Raw genomic sequence first — 18,314 nt, 5'->3', positions numbered from 1 at the left:
ACGGGACGCGAAAACTCCGATGTTTACCGGGCCGCCCGCTCTTATAGCACCTTATTAGTATTCCACCGGGCACAATCTTCATTTCTCTCCCACTTTGTGGGGAAGAAAGATGACGCCTAACGCAGATACATGTGAAGGAGTGATTGTGTTTACGGGCGTTCATTCTAAAGGTGGAGCTGCTGTAAGAGCGTCAATACTATGGAGTTGTTTTCCCATATAGCAGTGAACGGCTCCGTATACAATGTAGGACGGCGCGTTTGCGCAGTTGCTATAGCTCCTCTCTATTAACGGCCGCGCAATCATCCTGTAACATTAGCTGCCGCTGTACGCATATCAGTTCGAATGAGGTTCGTCCGTGTGTCCCTTGCCAGGCTACACTGTAAAAAAAATTTGCCTTGCTTTACAGAAAATTTGCTGGTAATTTGTGACCGAACACTCTTCCGTAAATTAAGAACGGTCATTTCCGTAGAACGGACAACTGTAAAAAAGAGACCATAATACAAGATAAGAGTGCTTCTGTATCTAGAAAACGGAAGACTCTGTATTCTGAATCTGTACTATAACCGTTAAAGTACGGTGCTTCTCGTATTCAGAAAACGGAACACACTGTAAGCTGAATCTGTACTATAACCGTTAAAAAACAGGTGCTTGCCGTATTCAGAAAACGAAAGACTCCGTATGCTAAATCTGTACTATATCCGTTAAAGTACAGGTGCTTCCCGTATTTCATCTTGCAGAGCATATCCATTATTCGAAGAATGTGCCATCGGGGACAAAATTGCCCAGGACGTGCGAGAGTTGACCGAATTTTATTGGTGTGCTATTTGCTGGGATCAGCCGTGCCACCATCTGCGTTCGGAATGTGCATACGTGACCCACTGTTTTCAGCAGTCTTGAGCAGAAATGCAATTTGGTCAACGCTCGCACTTCCAGGGTACTTTTGTCCACGATAGTACATCTCCTTTAATGCAAATGTCATGAAGGCAGCTCATAGTCAAAGCAGCAGGTCACCATTGAGAAAATTGTCTTGCCAACACACTGACATGGCTGCAGAGATAAAACACTTTGCACTTTGTGATATGAATGCACTGCATAGCATATATACAAAAAGGTGCAACATTTCAGTCCTCAAGTTCTTAGGTCACAGAAGCAACTTTATTTTCTTCAATCACTCGTCTTGCACTTCTTCCTGGTGAAAGTTGTTCTTGACTCCAAACGCTTGCAAGGATAAACTTGCTGCTGTTAGGAGAAACATAGTATTCGTGAATATCCATCCTAAAGAAAGCGGCAAAAAAGTATAATCACAGAACACGACAAAGCAGTAACTTCTGTGTTAGAAAAACATGTAAGTAGATCAACATTGTTGGAACAAGGGATGTTGCTGCAGCCAACATTTCGACATAGGTGCTTGTCATTAGGGTAGCAAATGTTTTCCTTGGCTGTGTTGTTTTGGATTGTGCATATCTCACTGGCCCCTAGCCTCATTGGGGGAGAAGTAACTGGTGCATATAATAGGTCAAGAGAAGCCAAAGTGTTAAAATAAAGGAAGGAAGGGTGTGCTTAGCAGTGGTGATTGTGATGGAGCAGGTATGAGCAATGCTGTCAGTACTTGCCAAGAGTAGGGGTGACCAAAACAGAAAACGATGTACACATGTAAGCAGTCATTAATCCAGTAGACCCAATCTTCCCAGAAGACAAAATAGGTATCAAGATAAACAGTTTGCACTTTTGGAAAAGGAAAACGAAGAATTAAGGAAAATAAATTTTGTATCAAGATGCATCTGGTTAAGATCACTGCAAATGGTAAATGAAGGCACATTATGAATATATATTTTGTTGAAAGCCAATGAAGAAAAGATATATTAACCAAATATTAAAAAACAGGGACATTAAAATTAAAAACTGGGTATGACCATAAAACAGTAAAGAACAGCCTGTGGAAAAAAATGGGATGGATAATATAACCAGGTGCAAGATTGCAAAACGTCGAACGCTGTTTATATTCATGCTGCTCTTAACGGCTTCAAGTTTCTGTCTTCCTGTGGAACCTTTTGTCTTACTTGAACAAGGAAATGGGTCATTTTTTAAACAAGCCAGTTCAAATGCGGTTCAAAGCTTCAGCAGTGTTATAATGAAAGAAAATATTATGGTCAGCTCTCCTGGGTGTGTTTTCATTCACCAGTTATTTCCACCAGTGTAAGTTCAAAATTTAATGGTCTAAATGGACCTTAGCTCCTGGCAAACCATTAGCTGGTCTTTTTTTCAACACAGATGCCTGCACATTATATGTGGTGACAGGAGTGCTAGCGAACTACATTATACTTGTTGCCACAACCAAAGTGAAACTTGGTAACAGTGATTGAACAAAAAAAACAGCATTCCACAATACTGATTCAAGTCATCTGGAAAAGTTGCTGAAGTTAACGTACACCCCCTACTCCACCAGACACAATTATTCACCACACTGACTCTTATGGTGTCAACCATGCTATTACAACACTAGGCATCAAATGAGGAGAATTAGGGGATAAGAGGGCACAATGCTTTTTGTTAGAACATCAAATGTGCTTTACATAAATGCTACATTCCAACTAACAAAGGAGCAACCGGTTTGTGAGATAGTGACCAATGCATACGAAAGCTAATGACATTCTGTGCAGCAGAATGTTGACGATGAGGTGTTATGCGCACAAGTGTACTCTTTCACACAAAATGACATCCTGCACTCAAACCTTGTGCCAAGATTAGAGTTTTAAAAACACCATAGTGGAAAGCAAAGAGTGCTAAATTTGTTGAAAATTACTAAAAATTATTCGATTATTCATTATCCTTACTGTTCGTTAAAGATTCACAGATTGTTCCCTACGGGTGCTGTAAACAGGCACCCTGCTTTTACAGTGGTAGCAACAATGATCTGTGGCACAGACAAGAATAAATGCTCATGAAGTTTATGCAAGAGTATATCCTACAAATTACACCCCATTTCACATTCCAATATGGTAGTAGAGGAAGACAAAAAAAACTACTTTCTGGTGGAGGATGCATACCGCAGAATAGAAGAAACAAGTGTACCCTAACCATTGCTGCTGCCGATGCCTGTGCACTAACAGTTACATATAATATGGCAGTTACAATTGTTTTTCCACAAGCACTGCAAGCTGCGGCCAGTTTACCAGTACACAGCTGTAATAAATTTAGGGCAAGCTAAAGCTCTCTAATGGATTTATCTCATATGACACAATTGGAATGCAATATTCTGCAAATAAGTGAAGCGTGATGTGCCATCCCATACAATGAAACACCTTTCAAGAATCTGAATCACCACCTGCACTCTTAGGCAAAGTTACACCCTTTGGAGTGCCCCTTCTGCCACACAACAATAATCGTTATCTGCCTTGATGCGTTTCCTTTCTTGAAAACGCCACGCCCGCTACTTTGCTGTCGGGAATGCTATCATGCTGATAACGCGCATGCCGTTCGTTACTGGAAAGCACAGGGCTCGCAGCGTTAAAGAAAGGAAATGCATAAAGGCAGATGACAATTATCGTTGTGTGGAAGAAGGGGCACTTCAAAGGGTGTAACTCTGCCTAAGAGTGTGAGCCGTGACGAGGGAAAAGAGTGTGTTCTGTGTAAAGTAGTGCACCTGTATAACCTAAAGCTTTGGAGAATGCATTTAGTATGAGCTGGGAAGGTTCCTAATTTTAATTGCACACAGTGAAAACCTCCATGCAGTTTTGCAAAACGCAAACCCTCTACCTTTTTGTTGTTCAAACGTAATGACACGCAGGGCCATAACATGTACATTATGGGTTTCGTTCCCAAACAATCAAAGTGAATAGCACCACCCTAAGTGTCATGTGCCTTCTTGTTAGTGTCGAATGCTGCGATCGGCAGAGAAACGGATTTCTGGAGCAATATAATGTATTAGGTACTGTGATCCCAGTTCTTTCACTGCTGTTTAAGCATTATCGGGTCCTAAAGTAAAAAAACGAGGAATAAATACATGCATATTTTATGTCACAACCCTCATAAGTATTTAGTAGTCTGGATTATAAAGGATTCCAGATTTACAATGCAGGACAGATTTTATTCCACTGAAAGAATGGCATCATGCCAATGATTCTGCATTTGGTGCTATATTTATTTGTATTTAGTTCAGTTGGAATGTGTGTGTATCGTCAGCGATATCGCTTGACATGTTTTATATTGACTGTTTCCTAAATTTAGGCAAATTCGTATTCGCAAATAACCTTGTATGACACCAAGAACTTGCTTAGCAGGAGTATTTCTAACATTTGCAAGATATGAGGCTCTTGAATGCATATCTAAGCCTGGGGTACACGCCGCCCCCTAATCTCATCAGCAAGTTTCTGGAACTCATCTACGAGGTTTCTTATGATGAATGTAAAGTTGCTTGAACGGGAGAAATAGGGAATTTATAACAGGTGAATTATGCAGCATAAGAATGATGTCAGCAAGAAGCAAGCATCAAGAACTATAAAATGAAGACTATAAAATGCAAGAATTATTTGGGATGATTTAAAATTCTGGCATTGGAATGAAATGTCTTTCAATCTATATATAAACTCTGATTATTCACTCTACTACCACTACCTTCATTAGAAACATTCATAATCATTATCCTATCTATGCCACATCATCTTCGCTAATATTCAAGCCTTCATAAGCTGCTTTTTTTTTACAGCTAATTCTCTGTGGGAAAGAGGTGTCCGTGTGAAGACCAAATCATATACTTATTACCCGTTTTTTGATAAATGACAAGGGAAACACTTCACACCAAAAATGCATTGAGCTTGAGCAAGTTCTGCGTTTGATGCTGTTGATTCTTTTTTCCCTTTGCCATCATTGACCCACCTGGTTAGCTAAGTAGACAGAAAAGCTGCAGGAGAAAGGTAGGGGTGCCAAACCAGACTTGTGCCCCAGGGGACCTTTTCACGGTCACTGGAGGAACTGCCTGTGGCCTCGGCATCTTCCTTGAGGGCCATGGCCATGTCTAAGAAACCTTGTCTCCACAGGCTGCACATAGAAAGATAATTTGCTGAGCTAAGTCTATTTCTTAAAAGAACCCATTTAAGTTGTATTCGTGGCTTTGCACCACAAAACTGACACATGACTGGCCACTCAAGACACTTTATGTGTATTCGCAGGCTTATTCCTTGGAAAAACACTTTTATGTAGCACACAATGAGTAAGAGTAACAAAAAAGTGTATCAGGAGGCTTTCATATTGCTCTACAACTTTTCGTTGACACATTTCATTTAATTATTTGAGATATTTAATAACTAATTAAGAATTATGTAATTAGGCAGAATGCACAATATAATCAGAGTATCTCCAAGCGATGGCAAACATCACCTTCATTTTGTCTAGTTACATCGCATTTACATATTTCTAAATCTTGGTGCATGATAGTTAAGACACCCTCAAAAACAATATTAAAATTTTCATAATCATCTCTTGCGTGTTATTGGTGGCTATGGCTGCTTCAAAGTTATTCTTTCAGTATGGTACAAGCAGTTTTGAAGTGAAATTGTTTTGCATCGAGGGCATGTAATCTAGACAATCAAGCAAAAGGTCAAGTTGTGTTCACTATTCAGATGTTTAACTAAGAACCTGCAGGAAAAGGAAACAGGACACAACACCTAATCAACAATGCAAAATTTGAAAATTTAAGCTGAACAAGAAACCAGTTTTTGAAAACACAGAAAAAAAGCCAGAAGCTTACATCGAATACACCCTTGCTATGTACTCCAAGTGAAGTTGTTACCGCAATGCTTGGGCACCATATGAACGTAACAATCAACAACTTCGAGCAGAATATTAACACCACTAAATGAACTGGCCTTTGAAGATTCTTGATCTGAAATCCTCAACGACTTGTTCTGGCATTTAATCTGTCAAGCTCAATCTGTATTCTCAAAAGCTGGCTCTCGGCCATAATTTCTCTAAACGCAACATCAGCTTAAATCTCAAGATAGGGTTGACCTCTAAATAAAGTGGATAATGCATGGCAAACATCATGAACTCTCTTACATGTTAACCAGAGGGTTCACTCATGCAGCCATGAAATTGTGATGCAGACACGATATATTGAAGCTGGTTTTGTGAAGTGTTTCATGCTTCCAAGGCTTCTTCAGTTGTGAAAGCTGTCTCCATTAGCTAAATAAGCGATGAGAATAAAAAAAAGTACTTCAACATGCTCACAATATGTTGGCCATTTGCAAGTAAACAGCAGCCTTTTTGGGCGCCCAGGTTGCCTGGTGCAAATCTACTATGCCACAGTACTTGCGTTACCCAGTACCAGCCACTTTAAAATGCAATGTGTTCAGAGCCCTTTCCCTCTGTTTGTCTGCTTTGGAAACAGTTTAACATGTGTTCAGTAGGCGTCGAGAAAGGGGACAGAAAACACTGTGCACCACTGATTTCTAACATGTTTCGCTGGATGCAGCACACCGCACCGGATGCAGGTGAAGCCAGTGGAAATGCGATGTCATGCAGTCGCTTGTCCTGGAAGCAGGGCATATGGTGGACTAACTAGTGCGTGCGATCAGATAATATTGCTGCCGAAAAACTTTTCTTTGTGGTTTTTCACATTTTAGGAGGTCTCTACATGTCTGGTAAGCACTTTTATGACAATCTGAACCCGTATACGATAGTGTTCTCTTACATCAAGTTTTTTCTGATTTACCAGTGTTTCCATTGCAAGCCACTTATGTTAGCGACACTGTAGACACTACAATGGAAAAATTCTGGACACCTCGAAACACTGCTTGGGTAGGTTATGGCACATCAGGCAGGCATGTTAGGGGAAGAAATGCCACACACCCGTGCAACAAAGTGCTGCCGCAAAGTTGTGAAGCACCAACTTCCGGGACAAGGCCAGCTTCAGTCGAGGGTGCTCGATGTGCTGTTCATCCCCTGTAGTAGAGATCAGTGGCGTGTACCCTTTTATACTGGCTGTCTTTTCTGGTCGGAACCTTGGCAACAGCTTCCACCATACTTTTTTTGAACCTGCAACATGTGCAGAGAAAGACACATCACTGTGCGTTGATTGTCTGGCTTTATTGTGCTACACATTCTATCAAATCATTAAAAAATACAGTTCACACATTTTTACTACTGTATATAGACAGTCTAGTTGCTATACACGCGAAACATTACCATTCCTCTGACAGAATGCAACAATAGAAGCGTACACTGTAAAGCTACACTAAAATTTAAATTGATGTGACACCGTATGAGCATACAGTATGCTTACTGTATGCTCTAGCCCTGTGTCAAGTAAAAGTTAATTGTCAATCATTTATGGTGTATTTCTACTTATTCTGGGTCATCAAACTGTACAATCAATGTTCCATGTTTACACATTGTTGGCTTTTGATTGCCTATGTGATCCGTTTCCTACTTACGCATGCAGTAATCCCACTGTAATAAGGAAAAAGAGAATAGGAAATGCCTTGATAATCTTCCACATTTGATGAGGGCAGGAGCAATGGCCAATAGCATGTGGTTGAAGCTACGTAAATACTCAGTTTTCACACAGCTTAATTATTCAGCAAGTAATAAAGAGCTATCCTGTGCACCTCTGCATGACCAATAAAATCTGACTACTTGACACTGCACTAAGGCTGCCGCTTGGTACTGTTCGGCAGTTCAGCTTTGGTTTTCTGATATACAGAACTGTTTAGGTACCAGTAGTTTACTTTGCGATAAAATGGAGCTTGGAGCACTGGTCAGTCATTTGCACATAAATAATGCGACAGCAAATATAACACAAGGATAGGAATATGGGTCTCTTGGAAAAAGTACATACACATTATGATTATAATGTGATGTGATGCCACAATGAAACAGAAAGCAACGCATAGAAGTGGACGGCGCTTCCATGCCACCAAGGTTATTGGACAGACAGTACTTCAGAAGTGCCCGCAACACAATGTGTTGGCGGGCTAGTTGGTGTGAATCCATAAATACTTTGTTAAGCGCAAAACAATGGACACAAGAAAGACGACCAGCACAAGGCGGTACACTCAACTGACATCACTTTATTGCGTCGCTCCTTTATAAATAGTAGAATCTAGAAGAACATGCGCAGTGAGCACCATGTGCAGAGACCACCAACAACCAATCACAAGAGTGTACTCATGCGACGGGATCCACAAAACCATATTGAGCACTGCACAAGGTTAAAGAAGGCACACTAATGCACTGTGACCCCAATGACTGTATGAATAAAGCTTCCGATAACTCTCGGGCGGTGGTATCACAGCACTTTTTCAAAATCGAAGTATCACGAAACATGGCTTTGCACTTCCATATTTTACAATGTTGAGCCAAATGGGAACCTGTGCCTGTTGGTATGGATCGCTTAGGTTCGCAATGTTTCGTGATGCTATGATTTTGAAAAAGAGCCGTGATACCTCCGCCAGAGAGTTATCGGAAGTTTTCTTCATACAGTCATTGGGGTCACAGTGCATTAGTGTGCTTTCTTTAACCTCGTACAGTGCTCAATATGTTTTTTTTTTGGATTCTGTCGCATGAGTGTGCTTTTTTGATCAGATGTTGGTGGTTGCTGCACATGGGTGTTCACAGCGCATGTTCTTCTAGATTCTGCTGTCTACAAAGGAGGGACGCAATAAAGTGATGTCAGTTGAGAGTAGCACCTTGTTCTGTCGTCTTTCTTGTGTCCGTTGTTTTGAGCTAAAAAAGCAATGATGTATTCCTTGTGTGTGTTTGAAGACAGCTCCACACGCAGTAGCGTATCCAGTATTGCTGCCCAGTGGTTTAGCTCGCCGCAGTTTGAAGTGCCACAAAACATAAGGAGAGAAACCTGCATTATAGTCTTGTTGCAAACAAGAATATAACGTGAAGTGCATTCTGAGGCCAGAAACTATAAAAAAAAAATTTCATGATGCACTGCTGTGCAGGGTTTTATAGCAAAGTCAAATACATTTAGTGTAAATATCACACTATGATGGTGCACAATGGTGGTAATCTGTAATAATATAAAAGGTGCCTTAATGTTACAACAAAAGCTGACATTACTTAATAATAGCCCTGTAAAATTTAGCATGCAGGGGCACCGCTTGGTTAAACAATAGTGATGTATTGTCTATGTACACAAGTATTACCCACGCATTTATGCCATTGTCTAAATGGCATAAATGAATGGGTAACACTTGTATACATAGATATTACATCTCTATTGTTTAACCAAGTGGGTAAACTATGTCTGCCTGACACAAGATTAGAATTAAACCATAAATTATATATATTTACCCTAACAGTAACACCTCATTTGAACTTCACAGTAAGTACACGCCTGTTGATGCCAGCCTCCCCCAATGCTAAACTGTGCTGCATGCTCTACAGAGAAATTATAGTGGTATCACTCAACTCTGAAGCAATTCAGGACTGCAGCACTGTAGAAGACATCTACAAATGTCCCATTTCATGTATAACAGCCTGAATTGCTTGCACATCTTACCAAGTGCAAATTAAAATTTCTTCTTGTTTAGCATTTTTGCCTGCTAGACCACAATCCAATGTCATCAATATATTAACATATTACCTCAAAGAACCTAATTTGGCTTATAGATTAACACCTTTGCATACTGCCACAGCTGCACTCTGTCATATGCGTTGCAATCATAAAGGAGTGCTGGTCCACCAGCACTCCAATGTCAAACAGTGATCACCTACACAGCTAAGTAAACGGTCATGATTCAGGTGGCAAATAGCTAAGAGAAAAAAAATCCACTCACCTTGAGAGCTACAATACTGCAATAACTTGAGAGAGATGGACCCATTGCAGGCAGCAGACCTCTTCTCAGCTCCAGCACAACAGCAACTTGCCTTTCAGTAAAAGAAAAGGATTGATTAGTAATGATAAGTTACCTTGTTTTTGCTGAGTATCAATACAATCTGACTTTCATGCATATCCACTCTCCGCTTTAGTAACACAACTGAATTATTCGTCAAATAAAAGAGTCTATGATGATACCATTCGCTTCTCTTGTAGGTCCAAATTTTTTCGCACTGATACCCCGTTTACTGCTTGCTTACTGACACGAATGCCTTGACTGCCCAGTCATCATTCGAAGGAACACGTCTTGCTGCACCGCAAAAAGTTGCACCAAGGAAACACAGCAGAGCAAAGAACTTTTTTTTTCTGGTCACAATTAAAACGTGCACCCAAGCAAGAAAGTAACGATCACAGGTAGTGAGCGACTGCTATTGCCTCGAACATTTATTTCCGTATTTTAACAGAAGTTCTTGTATCGGATACAGTATGCTCTCAAGCCAATACAAGCGTCAATACAAGAGCTCAACTGAACGCAGTTTTATTCTACGCTTTTAACGCGAGTGAACAAAAGGCTAGAAGTACCTCACGGAAATTGCGATCGAGCCAATCGCGCTACGACTGGAATCGATCTGAAAAGATAGGGTGATCCCTTTCCCCATTCATGCGTCATTTTTGCCCTAAGACGTTGCATAGTGGTCTTTTGAAACAATATTTCTGTTCGCGACACCGGCTTACCACACATCATTTTAACACCTACGTTATGCAAACCAAATAAGATTAAAATGGGCTTACCTCATGAGCAAGTTACGAGCGCGCGTAGACTGTTGAACACCCGTTGAGAGCAAGCAGGCTATCCGTGTCCAAGCGCATACGTGCACCCAAACACAGGACAACTTCTTCGATGCCGCAGCGTGCACGAAGTGAAAGACATCCAGCGCAAATATCTCCGCGCGATGACAGCAAATGACGAGCGCACAAGCGTACACGACACAGCGACAAATTCGGAACTTTGCCAATTCGAACGTGCCGAGACCCAAGCAGCGTAACCATCCATCGTTTCTGTTCTTCGCTCCCGATGCGTCAATCTCTCTTCCTTGGGGTCTTGCTCCACTCTTGAGTACAAATCAAGAGATATTTACGGCGAATTAACAACACTTACAACACGACTCGAAAAATGCCGGCTGACTACACATGTGCAGCTCCGTCCGCCACTCCAACGGACGCGCAGCGCGTGCTGCCTCCTGGTGCCGCACTCTGAGCGCGGAGAACCGAACAGAATCGGTTTCGTTTTCGCATTTGTGCTCTAGTTACTCGAACTGCAATATAATTGCTTGACAATTAATTGAATTCTAAAAGAGGAGAACGCTTTCTCTCCCACAAGTTAGTGCGTTTTATACAAAGGGAGAGAGAATTCAAAAAGCTGAAAGGCAGGGAGGTCAACCAAAGCATTCGCTACTGGCGATAGCAAACCCCTGTGCTACAATAAAGTGCAAAGCAGTGCACTGCGATGCGTCCATAAGCTCTAGTACAGTGATAATTTGGGCTGGTTGGTGCATGTAATGAACGGGTAAATAATGAGTTGTGTCATAACATTACCCATGCATAAAGCACATGGAACTAATGGTGTTGCATTCTAGGTCAAAAAGAAATAAAGCTTGAATCGTTACATCTCGACACTGGGCATTCTGTCTTTCCGTATTATTTTTTTCTTCTTTTTGACAGTATACACAGTACTAGCACGGTAATAGGTCCTTCATCTTCAGTCACCTTCCAGTAGTTCACACATGTCGGTGCATGTTCGCGTTCTTTATTCTACCGTACAAGAACGAGCGCGCTTACCGGTCTTGTTTCAAGATGAAGCGCCAAATGTTTGCGATTACATCTTATCGCAAGAATTAACACATGAACAGTGAAGATTATGCGTAATCGATTTGTCTCAATGAATGGGCAGTTATTGTCAGAGACGAGATATTTGGTAAATATCATGGGAATGAGTTCAACCAACTACATTGCAGTTCAGCAGTGCCCTTTGACATTTGGTTTAATTGCTTGCCGCATTCGAAAATTTCCTCCGACCATTGTACTTGGATCTATAGGCCGCCAGTCCCCTTCGAGACCATTTATTGCCAAATTGTAAACGCAGTTACGGTCATTATACCACTCCCTGCGTTTCGGTACTGATTTAGAGTGCGCACAATTTTTGGCGTATATGGCGTAAATGCTGGCGTAAATGCACCAGCACCTGAGTGCCGCAAGCTTGTTTACGTATGCACGTATGTCCCCGGCTCTTCATTCACTTAAACATATATGCTGTGTTATTAACTATAAAAGCGCTTAATTTGAGAACATTGCGAGAACACGCATATATTTGCGCATATGATCAGCGTTACAAAGCCCATATGCGCGGCAAACTGCGACCGGAATAGAAGATGCGTATATATATTTATACTATCTGTTATTGCAGCTTTTGGTAGAAGGCTAGCTCTCACATTTTGTACGCAACTTCATAATGCGTACAGTTTGCGTGTTCAATAAAGTATTGTTAGCTGAAACTTTATGAGTACGAGCACTCATTCAGACAGCTTAAATTTTCTCACAATATACGGATGTTCAGATAACAAAAATACGGAATTCTCTCTGTTTCGTCCAAAACAGTGTATAGCCGTTATATGATTACAGTGAAAATGTCCGTAAAGCTGAATACGCCCATACAAAAATGCTTCCTTACTTTCTTTAGAACTTTTATCAACTTCCTATCAACTTTAGTAACATCCTATTGACTTTTACTTTTTAGTAACGTTTGTCAAAAGAAAGTTGGTTGCTTCTTTTCTAACTTCAGTATGTAAAAAGAAAGTTACTAGAAAGTTAAGACACACTATTTTAACTTTTTAGAAACACCATTCAATAGGAAGTCAATAAAAATAATTATGTTCTTAAAGTACATAACCCAAGTTACAAAACATGCATGAATATTATTAAATAAGGTTATAATTATTCAGTGAACATGGCTGGTGCAAGACAGTCTTGTTTCATGCACAGGTGTAAATTTCCTCAATTTTCAATCAACTTTCTAGTAACACTGGTTACTAGAAAGTTGTTAAAAATTATTTAGTGAAAAATGAACAGATAACGTAATCTCAACTATAAATGAATATGCAAAGACTGGCTGCTTTAAAAAAAATGCTTTTTTGCACAGTAACTGTTTTCCTGATTTTTAATCAACTTCCTAGTAACAGATGATAGTAGAATGTTCATAGAAAAAAATTGATTCTAATACCGGACGCTAAGAGGAAATATGGTCGCACCAATTCAACATGAGGGCACGTATTCTCGAAAACACGACAGCTAGCGCCATGGGAAGCGTGCATGTGAGCGGTGATCATGAATTCGTGCTCAGTAGGTGTCAAAGAAGTCCGTAGGCCATGCACCATTGCAAGCAGACGGAGCTGCACGGACGCGCCGCTGATCGGCTCGTGTTCGCCAACCAAAACGGGAGACACACGGTCCGATTCGGTGTCCGACCCGGCGTCCGACGCGCCGAAACGGCAGCCCGAATCGAGGTGTTTTGCCGTGCCGAAGCGCCGGATCGGACGTCCGGCGTGCGACAAACCGGGCAGATTTTCATCGTCCAACGGAGGCGGTGCTGGCTGGCCGGTTTCTCGCAGTTTTTTTTTCTTTGCCTGCTGCAGTTTGTTTCCGACATGAAATAGTTACCAGTTCAGTAAAATTATATCGAACGTGTGCCTGTTATGCAAACCAGCGCCTAGTACACTAGCACTAAGCTACTGGCGAGATCGGGAGCCGCGACGCGAGGGCATTTCGCGGGCAGACATCACACACCGACCGTCTGAGCGAGGCCGCTCGCTTCGCTTGCACGTTTGCCCTTCGCAACGACTGCGTCGAGTAAACCAATTGTATTTAATTACGACCGACCAAATGTGTACAGTGTTAATTGTTTTGGCAAAAATAAGCACTCCTCGACGAGCTCGGGCTGGATCGCAAGCGCCGTCGGCCGCAGCGTCCGCCTAGCTATGCCTACCGGCCCTATCGCTGGCTTTAGTAGAGCCGTCAGTGGACAACGCGCCGTCGTGAAGTGTTCTGTTACTCGCAGGGGGATAATTTTATCGACAGTGTTCGCGTAAAGCGAAGCAGTGTTGTGCAGAGCTGTTTATATTGCGTTTCTCGACGTGGATATGAGCTCAAGCTGGGGAGCTGGATGTGGGCGGAGCTTACGCGCCGCTCAATCTTTTGGATGCACGCCATGCGCACATGTGCACGCACCGTGTGCCCCCCCGAATCGCCGGAGCATGCAGCGCCGCACGTCGGATCAGACACCGAATCGTACCGCGTGTGTCTGTATAGCTCGCTCATGGTTCGGCTTAAGTCCCTGTATATTCTTTATAAATAAGGAAGCCTACCTAGACACTGTAAACCCAACGATTGGGGCCTAAATGCCTGTCCGCCTCCCAGCTACGGCTTCCTTTGAGTGACAGTCGGATCTCGAAGGCCGTGCTTTTGCAAGCTGCATGCACCTGAAGCAATTGCGAATCTTGAAGGCAACATCCGCTTCGTTTTTATTATATATACATTTCCTTAAACTTCGTATCACAAAGTACAATATACACACTTTTGGACCCAAAAAATCTATTAAAAGACCCTACGAAATGTTATTAGGAAAAAACACGCAATTTTTTTATTTAAGATACATTTTTCTAAAAACCGCAGAGTGGCGCTACGGCAGTATTTGTTTGGTCGACACACCACGTTGGTTGTTGTGAATGCTCCTTGCATTTAGGTGGTATTTGAGTTATATTTTAGAAGTGCCTAGACAAAATGTGCTCCTTGTCGTGTGCAGTAACCATCCCAAACACTCCGGACTCGTGTAACGCCATTAGTTCGCCGTGTGTTTCGAGCGATCCACCAGTGTCGACAATGAGTGCCCTAGTACAGCGCCCGTCCGAGCTGCCTTTGTTCTGCCGAGCTGCCTGCCCGCGCTCTCGTGAAAAAGTCTGGCACTGGGGCTTCGAATCGTAGTGTATGGAAGACTGTTGAAGGTTGTGCTTTTGTGGAGCTGGAGTTCATCGCAAGTTCTACAGTGCTTGCGCCAGAGAAACGTCGGTGCCTCTGTACCTGTTAGACGAAGGAGCGTTTGCCAAGTCTTGAAAGGTAAGCAAGTTTGGCGCTTGCGCGCATTCTTGAAGCTCATGATTTACGTAAGGAGCGTTGTGTAACTAGCTAGAGCAAAGCGCTTTCCTATCGTATGTTAGCCATGTTGCTGTGCACATTTAGCAAGCAATTTCACGAAAGCTTCCTCTGATGTTACAGCGTACTTGCATTCTGCTACCCGCCTTGATTGCAATGCCTGAATGGGCACACAATTATGAAAACACATTGAAAGGTGGTGTTCGTTCGGTAGTTTCCTGGCAAGAAGTTATTCGCTATATAGGCATTCCCGCAAGTACAGTACATGTGTAATGTATACGTCGATGTATCATGGGCTTTGCGCGTTGACACACGATTGCTATGTTTGACGCTTAAGCAGATAGAAGCTTGTATGAAGGTTTTTGTATGTATACAGTTCGGTTTGGAGGTCCGCGTCGCGAGAACCTGTGTGTATTGTTTATGTTCTTGAGTGTCTTCGCGTATTTGTCTTCTATGTTACAGAGCGGATATAGGCCGATATTACAATAACGAGGTTTATTTTTAATCTAGACATTTCAATCAAACGCCGGCCTTTAAGAAACACAGACCAACCAAATCTTAATAACGAGATGTCAGCTCTTGCAATCGTAGGTTACGGCAGTGCGTAATAGTTTAAAGACTGCGATTTTGTAGCGTTACTTACCCCTCGATTCTATATCACTCTTCTCGCCCACCGCTAACGGCCGGCAGCTGCAGTACGTAGCACGGGCCGGGGCGTCGGTCAGCCCACTAACGAATAGCGAAAAGGAATAGCATCGCTACAAAATCGCGGTCTTTAAATTATTACGCAAATTTTGTGCACAATGAGATGTTATAAACACACCTTGCATGTACATGAAAAAAAAAGTTTACAACAGAGACAACATATATGCATGGGCACATATATGTGTCAATAAAATACTCAAGCCTCTTTCTGCCTACAGAAAAAGAAGTTATGTCTTTTCGAGGGCATGGCTGCTTGCACTAATGAACCTCCAAGGGAGGGTTTTCTCTAATCCCTATTTTTGATATCTAAATGCTTATGTGACATGTACAAACTGCTTGCATCAATTTCTCATAGGGATGAGCTGTCTAAAATTCAATTTCCAGTAATCATTGCAATAATTAACTCCTTTCACCTGTCTTCTAATGACTAAAGTTCTATGCTTCTACCTTGACAAACCTTTTATGAAATTACTTTGATGAGGCCCAATATAGAGGGCTTTCTAAATTGAAGGTATCAGTACCTATTAAAGACTATGCTAACTATGAAAATGCTGCTTGTGTATGTGGTTTATTCACTCTGTCAGACAAAATCTTTACACCTAAGTGCAGTCAGTAAATTGAGAACTGCATGTCTGCAAGGGGAAGTCAGAATTGTATTTGAAGACGATTGCATCTTGTTTGATAGTTCTCGAGCACTTGTGTGTCACTAATCGAGCACAGCTTGGCCCAATACTCGATGAGGCTTGAAGCTTTCAATGTCTGCTAATCACTAAAACAGCACCAGATCTCACTCTGTGTCAAGGGGTGGCACACATTTGCTTAGTTCTAGGCAGATGCATGTCTTTCTTTCGCATTGAAGTTCGCAGTACTTTCTAGTCTTACGTAAAAGTACATAGCTCAGTACAATGCATGTATGGTATACGTAAGGCTGCTTTGTTCTTTAAACCGAATCAACAAGAGCAGCTACTTCTGTTTTTGCAAACCTTACCCTATTTCCTAACCATTCCTTGATCATACGTGTATAAAATGAATCTGTGCTTGTTGTATTGTTTCACAGGTAGACGTTGGTGGCGGTGTATATGTTGAAAAGGGTCTGCTGAAGAGGCTGTGCCTGGATGCTAACAACTCAGCCTTTCACTTCGCGGAGCGCCTCCTTAAAGCCCCTTTTTCAATAGAAGACATTGAAGGGAGGTCCTTCTTTGGGCAACTGTCAAATGCCTTCCACAGAAGGATCCGTTGGATTCCAAGAAGGTCAACACCATACTAGGTGTGTATGTCACAAAAAAGCATCTTGATATTCTTTGTGCAGTTTTCAACAAAACTCCTTTCATGGCAATTTCAGTGCTATTTTAGGGTATACTCCTTTCTTTCCTGCTAAAATAGCTATTAACCTGATTATAATAGCATATTATAATGCAAGCTTTGCCACCATAACTAGAAAATTGTCATTACTGTTGGCATATGTATTTTTGTGATAGAGGCCCTGGTCATATGAATGCCCTGATAATATAATATCCTTTCTTGTGGAAAGCTAACATGTTTAGTAACAAGCTCGCTTTGACAATGTCTGCCTGCACAGCAAAGGCATTTGCTAATCTTGCTGTAGAACGTCCATAATGCCTGTTCAACTGCTTACATGTTGCTTGTATCATTTCGTGGTTCTTAAGTGCAACACAAAAGTCAACTCTTCTATGTACCTGTGCCTAAGCAAAGCTGCAGCACAGTTCTGACTGGCACCTTGCCTTTCCTAAGATAATTCACACATGAAACTTCCATGTACTGGTCACAATACGAATATCGAAGTTCATTAAACTGAAGTTGATTTACAGCTTTTGTTTGTAGATGACAATTGGTATGATAGAGCTTATGTGTCATGCATCTGTTGGTGTTAGGCACATCCATCACGCTCCCAGCTCTAATGCACTAATTCAGTCATTTCATGCATTTTAGGACTTTGCACAAAACAGGTGGAGATGTTTAGAGCTCACAGGGTTGAAAACTTGTGTCTTGTGCACTTCCTTTTTAAGAATCAGATGCATGGTGTGTTGCAATGTCACTGCAGCAAAACTAATATATTGCCTTTTTTCTTCTCTTTTCTAGACTACACAACGCAACATTTCAGACTACTTTCAGGGCAGCTGGAGAACTCGTCCTCATTACTAGCCCGGGGATATTAAATGGATGTGTTCAAGCACAAATGTAAACCTGTCTTCTTCTGTTGCATGTCACACCTAGGCACTTGGAAATCACTATTCGCCACGGACAGATAGTTGACAGGATGTTACTAGGAAGTCGTTAGGATGTATAAAGGTGGTTAATAAACAGTCGCTTCACAGTTTTTAGGAAGTACATAAAAATTTTATTCAGAGATAATGAAAGCTTATTTTTGCAATATATAATTGCAAAAGTAATTACCTCTGAATAAAATTTTATGTACTTCCTAAAAATTGTGAAGCGACTGTTTATTAACCACCTTTATACATCCTAATGACTTCCTACTAACATCCTGTCAACTATTTGTCTGTGGCGAATAGTCGACAGGATGTTACTAGCATGTTGTTAGGATGTATAAAGGCAGTCA

General features: G+C 41.6%; 2 long non-coding RNA genes across 3 annotated transcripts; one reads left to right on the top strand and one right to left on the bottom strand.

Annotated features, from left to right (window-relative positions):
• Nucleotides 1–532: 532 nt before the first annotated feature.
• On the bottom strand, nucleotides 533–11,894 carry LOC142560340 (uncharacterized). Of its 2 annotated transcripts, none has more exons than XR_012823348.1 (5): nucleotides 10,619–11,894; nucleotides 9,786–9,876; nucleotides 6,847–7,032; nucleotides 4,876–5,037; nucleotides 533–1,236 (listed from the first exon to the last, which is right to left on the bottom strand). It is a non-coding gene; the product is annotated as an uncharacterized LOC142560340 (long non-coding RNA). The 2 variants fall into 2 exon arrangements; XR_012823347.1 differs by having other exon boundaries at nucleotides 535–1,239.
• Nucleotides 11,895–14,580: 2,686 nt separating this feature from the next.
• Nucleotides 14,581–17,901, top strand: LOC142559495 (uncharacterized). Its single transcript, XR_012823132.1, has 3 exons — nucleotides 14,581–14,992; nucleotides 16,791–17,000; nucleotides 17,834–17,901. It is a non-coding gene; the product is annotated as an uncharacterized LOC142559495 (long non-coding RNA).
• Nucleotides 17,902–18,314: the final 413 nt, after the last annotated feature.

The sequence above is a fragment of the Dermacentor variabilis genome, chromosome 10 (assembly GCF_050947875.1).
Source record: "Dermacentor variabilis isolate Ectoservices chromosome 10, ASM5094787v1, whole genome shotgun sequence".
Classification (NCBI taxonomy): domain Eukaryota; kingdom Metazoa; phylum Arthropoda; class Arachnida; order Ixodida; family Ixodidae; genus Dermacentor; species Dermacentor variabilis.
The sequence above is the reverse complement of the archived record's forward strand: the minus strand, read 5'-3'. Positions and strand labels throughout refer to the sequence as shown.